Here is an 11,370-nt window from a genome sequence, read left to right on the forward strand (position 1 = left end):
GGTTTATGTCCTATCTAAAATATTTTTGTCTACTTCAAAATCTTCAATATTTTCTTTGAGAAACTGAATAGTGCTAACTTTTACATGTAGGTCTCTAATCAATTTCAAGTTAATTCTTTTGTGAATGGTGTGAGGTAAGGATCAACACTCATTTTTGCCACCTATATGATATGCAGTTGTTCCAGCACCACTTATTGAAAAGAAATTACCTTGGCACCTTTGTTAAAAATCAGTTGACATGTGTGAGAGTGTACATCTGAACTTTCTATTTCATCTTTTTAACCTTTATGATTCTCCTGATGCCATTGTGGTACCACCTTGATTACTGTAGCTTCACAGTAAATCTGAGTCTTGAAACCTTTCTATTGTATCCTTTTAAAAATTTGTTTTGGTTATTTTATGTCTTTCCCATTTACATGTAAATTCTGGAATAAGCTTACACATATTTATAGTTCATATTTTTAACTTTCTTAAAAATTACTTGTTATAATATGACCCAGCAATTCCACTCTTAGGTGAAATTTCTCTATAAAAAGTTGTCTGGACGCTTTTCTTACAAAAATTATACAAAAATTAACTCAAAATGAATCAAAGACCTAAGTGTAAGACCTAAAACTCTAAAAACCCTTGAAAAAAGCATAAGAGAAAAGCTTCATGATGTTAAATTTGGTAATAATTTCTCAGATATGACCCTAAATGCAGAGGTACTACCACCAAATAATATATAGACAAGTGGCACCACATCAAAACTTCTGTGCATTGAAGGATGCAATCAACAAAGTGAAAAGGCAACCTACAAATAGGAGAAAATATTTGCAGATCATATATCTGATATCCAGAATGTAAAAAAAACTTCTACAGTTCAACAGAAAACCAAATGACCCAATTAAAAAATGGGCAAAGTATCTGAATAATATCTTTCCAAAGATGACATACAAATGGCTAATAAGCACATGAAAATGTATTCAATATCACCAAACATCAGAGAAATATAAATCTAAATCACAGTGTGATATTACCTCACACCCATTAGGACAGCTGTTATTTTAAAAAACAGAAATAACAAGCATGGGAACTTTTGTGAACTTTTGTGCACCATTGGTGGTAGTGTAAAATGGTACAACTGCTGTTGAAAACAGTATGATGGTTTCTCAAAAAATGAAAAATAGGACCACCATGACCCACTAAATCCCACTTCTGGGGATATTTCCAAAAGAATTGAAAGCATGTCTAGAATAAATATTTGCATATCCATGGTCACAGCAGTAGTATTCACAATAGCATAGAGGTGGAAGCAAACCAAAGGTCCATTAATGGATGAATGAATAAAGAAAATGTGCTATATACATACAATGCAAACATTATTCAGCCTTAAAAAGGAATAAAGTTCTGACACATGCTACAACATGGTTAACCCTTGAGGATATTATGCCAAGTGCATAAACCAGTCATAAAAGACAAATAATGTATTGTTCCACTTAAATGAGTAATCTAAAATGGTTATTTTTTTGAGAAATTACCATACTATTTTTACAGAGTAGCTGTACCATTTTACATTCCCGCCAGTAATACAGAAGCATTCCGATTTTTTCACATCCTCACCAACACTTACTATTTTTGATAACAGTCATCCTAATAGATGTGAAGCAATATGTCATTATGATTTTGATTTTCATTTTCCTAATGATTAGTGATGTTGAACATCTTTTCACGTGCTCATTGGTCATTTGTGTATTTCCTTTGGAGAAATATCTGCTGAAGTTCTTTGCACTACCCCTCCTTTTCTTGAGGGAGACTGGAGTTCTATTAATACTCATATCTGTCTCCCTGAGCATTCGGGGAGCTGAGTTTTTAACGATAACTTGGTGGGTGGGGGGAGGCTAGTGAGCCAGGAGTGCTGATTGGTCGGGGATGAAATCATAGGGAGTTGAAGCTGTCTTCTTGTGCTGAGTCAGTTCCTGGATAGGGGCCACAAGATCAGATGAATGCGTTTATTGATCTGGGTGGTGCCAACTGATCCATTAAGTGCAGGGTCTGCAAAATATCTCAAGCACTGATGTCAGGAGCAGTTTAGGGAGGGTCAGAATCTTATAGCTTCCAGCTGCATGACTCTTAGACCATAATTTCTAATCTTATGGCTAATGTTAGTCCTACAAAGGCAATGAAGTCTCCAGGCAAAGAAGGAGGTCTGCTTTGGGAAAGGGCTGTTACCATCTTTGTTTAAACTATAAACTAAGTTTCTCCCAAAGTTAGTTCAGCCTATGCCTAAGAATGAATGAGGACAACTTGGAGGCTAGAAGCAAGATGGAGTCAGTTAAGTTAGATCTCTTTCACTGTCTCAGTCAAAATTTTGCAAAGGCAGTTTCAATCCCTCCTTTTGGAGGGATTTAATCTTAAGGTGTAGGCTATGAAGATGGGAAAAGGCCGTTGATCACTCTGGCTTCTTCCTGCTGACAGGGGACATAGTGGGAATGGGAGTGAACCCCAAGGTGAGAAGAGTGGAACCGCTTTGCAATTGTCTGAGTGTACTCACTCAGGCCTGGTTGAACTTCCAAGGCTTGCATCTTTGCCTGCTTTTTAATCGGGTTCTTTTTTGGGGGATCGTGGAGTCATAGGAGTTTGTTTTGTGTTCTTTTGTGATATAGTCAGTACGGTGGGGCCACAAGAGGAGACAGGAGAGGCTCAGGATAAATGAAAAGTTATTATATTTACAGCACCTAGAGACAGGAGGATTGGCATAGTGCACCATGCAGGGTCACATGGGAAAGACACCAGGGTGATCAGGAGGCAGAAGACAGGCCGAGGGAAAACCATTAGGCCAGAGCCTTTGTTGGGGTTCCCATGGGAAAGACAAAGGTGGGAAGGGTGAACAGTTTAGGCCTGGTTAATTTAAACACTTTCAGTGGGCTTTGGGCTCTAGGAGTGGTCCTGGTTGTCTGACACCTGGCCCTGGGGTGATTAAGTCAGAGGAATATTGCCTCTTGGAATATACAACCCTGACAGGGAGGCATGGCTCTAAAATGGTTAGTTTGTGTGTCAAAGGCATCCTGGAACACTGCTATCTTAAAGAACTGACTAGCTAGAAAATCTCTCTCCGGCTAGAAAGGTGTTTTTTAAAGATGTCAAGATATCATAATATATAGAAAATTTAAAGATATATACATATATACACATATACAATACAGAGTTATTTATGTGTTCTAGACATTAACACCAGATAGATATATGATTTGCAAACGTTTTCTCTCATTTTATGGGTTGCTTTTTCACACCGTTGATAGTGTCTTTTTATGCACAAAAGTTTTTACTTTTGATGAGGTCTAATTTATCTATTTTTTTCTTTTGTGATCTCTGCTTTGGCCTCATATCCAAGAAATTGTTGGCAAATCCAGCCAAAAAGCTTTCTCTGTGTTTTCTTCTGGTTTTCTAGTTTTAAGGTTTATATTTAGGTCTTTGATCCATTTCAAGTTAATTTTGGCAAATGGTTGTAGGTAAGGGTCCAGCCTAATTCCTTTGCATGTGGATGTCCAGTTTTTCCAGTACCATTTGTTGAAAAGACTGTCCTTTCTCCATTGTGTGGTGATATGGCTTGGCTGTGTTTCCCCACCGAAATCTCATCTTGAGTTGTAGTTCCCATAATCCCCACCTGGTGGGAGGTAATTGAATCATTAGGGTCGTTACCCCCATGTTGTTCTGCTGATAGTGAGTCAGTTCTCAGGAGATCTGGTGGTTTTATAAGGAGATTTCTCCTGCTTCACTTTGCACTTCTCGCTTCTGCTGCCATGTGAAGAAGGACATGTTTACCTCCCCTTACAGGATTGTAAGTTTCCTGAGGCCTCCCCAGCCCTGTGGAATTGTGAGCCAATTAAACGTTTTTCCTTTATAAATTACCCAGTCTCAAGTATTTCTTCATAGCAGCGTGAGAATGGAATAATACATCTGGTCTTGGAACCCTTGTAGAAAATCATTTAACCGTATATGGGAGGGTTTATTTCTGGGATCTCTGTTCTGTTTCATTGGTCTATATGTCTGCCTTTCAGCCAGTAAGATACTTTTTTGGTTATTGTAGCTTTGTAATATGTTTTGAAGTCAGGATATATGAGCGCTTTTCTTTTTCAATATTGTTTGGCTACTTGGGGATCCTTTAAGATTTTGTATCACGATTTTTTTTATATTTATGAAAAAATGTCATTGGGATTTTTTTAGGAATTGCATTGAATCTGAGGATAGCTTTGGTCAGTCTAGACATTTTAACAATATTAAGTCTTCCAATCATAAATATGGACTTCATTTCTATTTATTTGTATCTTCTTTAATTTCTTTTAGTAATATTTTATAGTTTTCAGTCTTTTGGCTCCTTGGTTAAATTTATTTCTAAGTATTTTATTATTTTTGATGCTGTTATAAATAGGATTACTTTCTTAATTTCCTTTTCTGATTGTTCATTGTTAATATATAGAAATGCAACTAATTTTTGTGTGTTGATTTTGTATCCTGCAACTTTGCTGAATTAGTTTGTTGGTTTAGTTTATTAGTTTTAACAGTTAAAAAATTTTTAAATGGTGTATTCTATTTAACCCTCTATATTCAAAATATTTCAATGTGTAATCAAATAAAAATTATTAGTGATTTTTACTTTTGAGTTTAGCAATTAGAATCTTCTCTATTTTTTTCTTAGTCAATCTAGATAAAGATGCGTCAATTTTATTGATTTTTCTTTTAAGAATCAACTTTTGGTTTTATTGATTTTCTCTATTGTTTTTCTATTCTCTATTTTCACTTATCTCTGCTCTAATCTTTATTATTTCCTTCCTTCTGCTAGCTTTGGGTTTAGTTTGTTCTTTTTTTTTTTTTCTAGTTCCTTAAGGTTTAAAAATCAGATCATTGATTTTAGATCTTTCCTTTTTAACATTAGCATTTATAGCTATAAATTTCACTTTTAGCACTGCTTCTGTTACATTTCATAAGTTTTGGTATATTGTGTTTTCATTTTCTGTTGTATCAAGATATTTTCTCTTTTTGTGTGTGAACATACTTTAAAATTTCCCTTCTGATTTTCTCTGTAGCTCATTTATTGTTTAAGAGTGTGTAAATTTCCACATATTTATGCATTTTCCAGTTTTCCTTTTGCTATTGATTTGTTTCATTCCATTGTGATCAGTAAGGATACTTGATATGAGTTAAATCTTTTAAAATTTATTAAGACTTCTTTTTTTTTTTTGCCTAGCATGTGGTTTACCCTGGACCATGTTCTATGTACACTTGAGAAAAATGTATATTCTGCTATTGTTGATGGAGTGTTCTGTATATGTCTGTTAGGTCCAATTGGTTTGTAGTGTTGCTCATGCCCTTTATTTCCTTATTGATCTGTCAGTTCTATCCATTTTTGATATGGAGATATATATATATATGCACACACACACACACACGCACCCATAACACATCAGATGGGGTAATGTGCCAATGTTGTAAGAAAGTTTTAGAGAGGCACATCTCATACATGAGTGTGAAAACCCAATCATCATACTTATGAACTATGAAATGTATGAACACTCCATCAACAACAGCAGAATATACATTTTAATGATAAGTTTTGATTCCTTTTGGTGTATATTCTATAACCATTTTCTTCATTGTTATCGGGGGATTACATAAAATATTCTAAATATAAAACAATCTATTTTGAATCGATACCAACTTAATCTTGATTGCATACAAAAAGTAATCTTTACAGCTCTACCCCACATTTTAATGTCATTTATATTATAAACTACCCCTTTATATATTGTGTGCCCATCAAAATAGATTTATAATTATTTTAATGCATTTGTATCTTCAATACTGTGGCAAATATGAAGTTCCTGATTCTTAGGTGGATTCTTAAATTATTCATTGTAAACTATAAATTTTCTTCTAAGTACTATTTTAGCTGTATTTCCCAAATATTCATATGTTTTGGTTTCATTTTCATTAAGTTTTAAAGTTTTTTATTTTATTTTATTTTGTTTTTTAGAGATGAGGTCTTGGCTGTGTTGCCCAGGCTGGAGTGCAGTGGCTATCCACAAGGGCAATCATAGTGTACTGCCAGACTCTAACTCCTGACCTCAAGCAATTCTTCCATGTTGGCCTCCCAGGTAACTGGGAATATAGGCACATACCACTGTGCCCAGATCTAATTTTCATTAACTTTAAAATATTTACTTGTTAATATTGTAATTTATTTCTTTACTCATTTATTATTTAGAAATATGTTTTTAAATTTTTAAATATTTGAGGGATTCCAGATATTTTATTGTTATTGATTTCTAATTTAATTCCATTGCATAATTGCATAATTTCAGTTCTTTAATATTTATTGGAACTTGTTTTATGACCTAGCATATATTCTAGCATATATTCTGTGTTGTTGAAATTTCCATATGCCCTGAAAGGGAATGTGTATTCCACAATTATTCAGTGGAGTAGTCTATAAATGTTAATTATGTTCAGTTGCTTGACTGTGTTAAGTGTTTTGTAGCCTCACTGATTTACTGTCTACTTATTCTTTCAGTTATTGAGACAAAAGTGTCAAAATATCCAGCTATAATTATGAATTATTTTATTTGTTTTAAAAATCATATTAGTAAAGTTTGCATTGTTTGATTGTTTGATATTAATATACCCATTCCAGCTTTATTACCTTTTTTTTTTTTTGACACAGAGTCTCACTCTGTCACCTAGGCTGGAGTACAGTAGTACAAACATAGTTCACTGCACTTTGACCTCCTGGGCTTAAGTAATTTTCTCACCTTAGCCTGCTGAGTAGCTGGGATGACAGGCACACATCCATGTGCCTGGCTAATTTTTACAATTTTTTTATAGCGATGAGGTCTCACCATGTTGCTTAGGCTGGCCCCAACCTCCTAGGTTCAAACAATCCTCCCTGCCTTGGCCTCCCAAAGTATTGGGATTACAGGTGTGAGCTACCACACCTGGCCTCCAGCTTTAGTATCTTTAATGTTTGCATCATATATCTTTTTCTATATTTTTATACTTATTTGCGTTTTAAAATTTAAAGTGAGTTTTTTGAATTCAGTATATAGTGTGTGTGTATAGTGTGTGTGTGTATATATATATATATATACACACACACACTATATATATATATAGGATTTTGAATTCAATATGAAGCATGACCAATGGGTCATGCTTTAAAAAATTTAATTTGGTATCTGCCTTTTAATTAAAATATTTAGATCATTTACATTTAATATAATAAACAAAAAAGTTGGATTTAAGTCTGCCATCTTGATTTTTTTATTTAAATTTTTTTTTCATTTTTTTTATTTCTTAGATCTACCTCATTGTCTGACATTTGTTCTTTATTTCCTTCATCTGCCCTTTACTGTTTATCCATCTCTGTTTTTTGGCCTTTGATATGGTTTGGATGTTGTCCCCTCTAAATCTCATGTTGAATTTTAATCCCCAATGTTGGAGGTTGGGCCTGGTGAGAGATGTTTCAGTCATGGGGGTGGACACCTCATGGTTTGGTGCTATCCTTGCAATAGTGAGTGAGTTCTTAGAAGATATGGTTGCTTAAAAGTGTGTAGCCACTCCCTCCACTCCAACTCTTTCTTTTTCCTGCTCTGGTCATGTGATCTGTCTGCTTCTGCTTCGCCTTTGAACATGAGTAAAAGCTTCCTGAGGTCTCACCAGAAACTGAGCAGATGCCCAGCACCATGCTTCCTGTACAGCCTACAGAACTATGAACCAATTAAATCTCTTTTCTTTATAAATTATCCAGTCTTAGGTGTTTCTTTATAGTAATGCAAGAATAGCCAACACAGCCTTCTTTTGGATTGAGCGTTTTTCTATTCCATTTTATCTGCTAATGTCTTATTAACTAAATATGTTTTAAACAGCTTTCTTGTAGTTACTCTAGGGCTTAAAATGTATATCAATAGCAGGGCACAGTGGCTGACATCTGTAATCCCAGCACTTTGAGAGGGTGAGTTAGGTGGATCACTTGAGGCCAGGAGTTTGAGACCAGCCTGGCCAAAATAGTGAAACACTATTTCTACTAAAAAAAGAAAAAAAATTAGCTCAGCATGGTGGCGTGCACCTGTGGTACCAGCTACTTGGGAGGTTGAGGCAGGAGAATCGCTTGAACCCATAAGGCAGAGGCTACAGTGAGCTGAGATCACACCGCTGTACTCCAGCTTGGGCAACAAAGTGAGACTCTGTCTCAAAATAAATAAATAAATAATACATCAATATCACAGACTAGCTTCAAATATTATATCATTTAATGCACAATATAAGAGTTTTACAATAATATACTTCAATCTCTCCCTCTCATACTTTGTGCACATACTTTATGTCTTATATGTTACAAATCCCCAAATATATTGTTATAATTTTTGCTTCAGTCAACTATCTTTAATAAAACTTACAAATGAAAAGAAAGTCTTTCATATTTACCCATATATTTACCATTTCTAGCACTTTTTATTCTTTTTTTTTATATGCAAACTTTTATTTCAGTAATTTTCCACTGCTTGAAGCACTTCCTTTAATTTTTTTTTTTTTTTGACTTTTAAAAAGTTTGTTTTAAGTTCCAGGATACATGTGCAGGAGGTGCAGGTTTGTTACACAGGTAAACATGTGCCATGGTGGTTTGCTGCACCTATCCACCCATCACGTAGGTGTTAAGCCCCACATGCATTAGCTATTTATCCTGATGCTCTCTCTCCCCCAACTCTCAACAGGCCCCAATGTGTGTCGTTTCCCTCCCTGTGTCCATGTGTTCTCATTGTTCAGCTGCCCCTTATAAGTGAGAACATGTGGTGGGTGGTTTTCTGTTCCTGTGTTAGTTTGCTGAGGATGATGGCTCCCAGTTCCATCCATGTCCCTGCAAAGGACATGATCACATACCTTTTTATGGCTGCATAGTATTCCATGGTGTATATGTACCACATTTTCTCCATCCAGTCTATCATTGATGGGTGTTTTGGTTGATTTCATGTTTTTGCTATTGTGAATAGTGCTGCAAGGAACATATATGTGCATGCATCTTTATAATAGAATTTTATATATATATATATATATATATTTTTTTTTTTTAAATCATACTTTAAGTTCTAGGATACCTGTGCACAACATGCAGATTTGTTACATAGGTATACATGTGCCGTGTTGGTTTGCTGCACCCATCAACTCATCATTTACCCTAGGCATTTCTCCAAATGCTATCCTGTCCCCAGCCCCCCACCCCCTGACAGGCCCCGGCGTGTGATGTTCCCTACCCTGTGTCAATGTTTTCTCATTGTTCAATTCTCGTCTATGAGTGAGAACATGTGGTGTTTGGTTTTCTGTCCTTGTGATAGTTTGCTGAGAATGATGGTTTCCAGCTTCATCCATGTCCCTGCAAAGGACATGAACTCATCCTTTTTTATGGCTGCATAGTATTCCATGGTGTATATATGCCACATTTTCTTTTTATTTATTTACTTATTTATTTATTTTTTTTATTATACTTTAAGTTCTAGAGTACATGTGCACAATGTGCAAGTTTGTTACATATGTATACATGTGCCATGTTGGTGTGCTGCACCCGTTAACTTGTCATTTATGTTAGGAATGTCTCCTAATGCTATCCCTCCCCCTTTCTCCCACCCCATGACAGGTCCAGTGTGTGATAATCCCCACCCTGTGTCCAAGTGTTCTCGTTGTTCAATTCCCACCTATAAGTGAGAACATACAGTGTTTGATTTTCTGTCCTTGCGATAGTTTGCTCAGAATGATGGTTTCCAGCTTCATCCATGTCCCTACAAAGGACGTGAACTCATCCTTTTTTATGGCTGCATAGTCTTCCATGGTGTATATATGCCACATTTTCTTAATCCAGTCTATCACTGATGGACATTTGGGTTGGGTCCAAGTCTTTGCTATTGTGAATAGTGCCGCAATAAACATATGTGTGCATGTGTCTTTATAGCAGCATGATTTATAATCCTTTGGGTATATACCCAGTAATGGGATGGCTGGGTCAAATGGTAATTCTAGTTCTAGATCCTTGAGGAATTGCCACATTGTCTTCCACAATGGTTGAACTAGTTTACACTCCCACCAACAGTGTAAAAGTGTTCCTATTTCTCCACATCCTCTCCAGCATCTGTTGTTTCCTGACTTTTTAATGATCACCATTCTAACTGGTGTGAGATGGTATCTCATTGTGGTTTTGATTTGCATTTCTCTGATGACCAGTGATGATGAGCATTTTTTCATGTGTCTGTTGGCTGCATAAATGTCTTCTTTTGAGAAGTGTCTGTTCATATCCTTTGCCCACTTTTTGATGGGGTTGTTTTTTTCTTGTAAATTTGCTTAAGTTCTTTGTAGATTCTGGATATTAGCCCTTTGTCAGATGGGTAGATTGCAAAATTTTTCTCCCATTCTGTAGGTTGCCTGTTCACTCTGATGGTAGTTTCTTTTGCTGTGCAGAAGCTCTTTAGTTTAATTGGATCCCATTTGTCAATTTTAGCTTTTGTTGCCATTGCTTTTGGTGTTTTAGTGATGAAGTCCTTGCCCATGCCTATATCCTTAATGGTATTGACTAGGTTTTCTTCTGGGTTTTTATGGTTTTAGGTCTTACATGTAAGTTTTTAATCTATCTTGAGTTAATTTTTGTATAAGGTGTAAGGAAGGGATCCAGTTTCAGCTTTCTACACATGGCTAGCCAGTTTTCCCAACACCATTTATTAAATAGGGAATCTTTTCCCCATTTCTTATTTTTTTCAGATTTGTCAAAGATCAGATGGTTGTAGATGTGTCATGTTATTTCTGAGGCCTCTGTTCTGTTCTGTTGGTCTACATATCTGTTTTGGTACCAGTTCCATGCTGTTTTGGTTACTATAGCATTATAGTATAGTTTGAAGTCAGGTAGTGTGATGCCTCCAGCTTTGTTCTTTTTGCTTAGGATTGTCTTGGCTATGTGGACTCTTTTTTGGTTCCATATGAACTTTCAAGTCATTTTTTCCAATTCTGTGAAGAAAGTCATTGGTAGCTTCATGGGGATGGAATTGAATCTATAAATACCTTGAAATGTATACATACCTTGGGCAGCATGGCCATTTTCATATATTGATTCTTCCCATCCATGAGCATGGAATGTTCTTCCACTTGTTTGTGACCTCTTTTATTTCGTTGAGCAGAGGTTTGTAGTTCTCCTTGAAGAGGTCCTTCACATCCCTTGTAAGTTGTATTCCCAGGTACTTTATTCTCTTTGTAGCAATTGTGAATGGGAGTTCACTCATGATTTGGCTTTCTGTCTGTTATTGGTGTATAGGAATGCTTATGATTTTTGCACATTGATTTTGTATCCTGAGGCTTTGC

At 35.7% G+C, this 11,370-nt stretch overlaps 1 non-coding gene across 1 annotated transcript; it reads right to left on the bottom strand.

Annotated features, from left to right (window-relative positions):
- Positions 1-5,441: 5,441 nt before the first annotated feature.
- On the bottom strand, positions 5,442-5,547 carry LOC123570732 (small nucleolar RNA U13). The gene has a single exon (XR_006694980.1). It is a non-coding gene; the product is annotated as a small nucleolar RNA U13 (small nucleolar RNA).
- Positions 5,548-11,370: the final 5,823 nt, after the last annotated feature.

Source organism: Macaca fascicularis, chromosome 20, assembly GCF_037993035.2.
Source record: "Macaca fascicularis isolate 582-1 chromosome 20, T2T-MFA8v1.1".
Taxonomy (NCBI): Eukaryota; Metazoa; Chordata; class Mammalia; order Primates; family Cercopithecidae; genus Macaca; species Macaca fascicularis.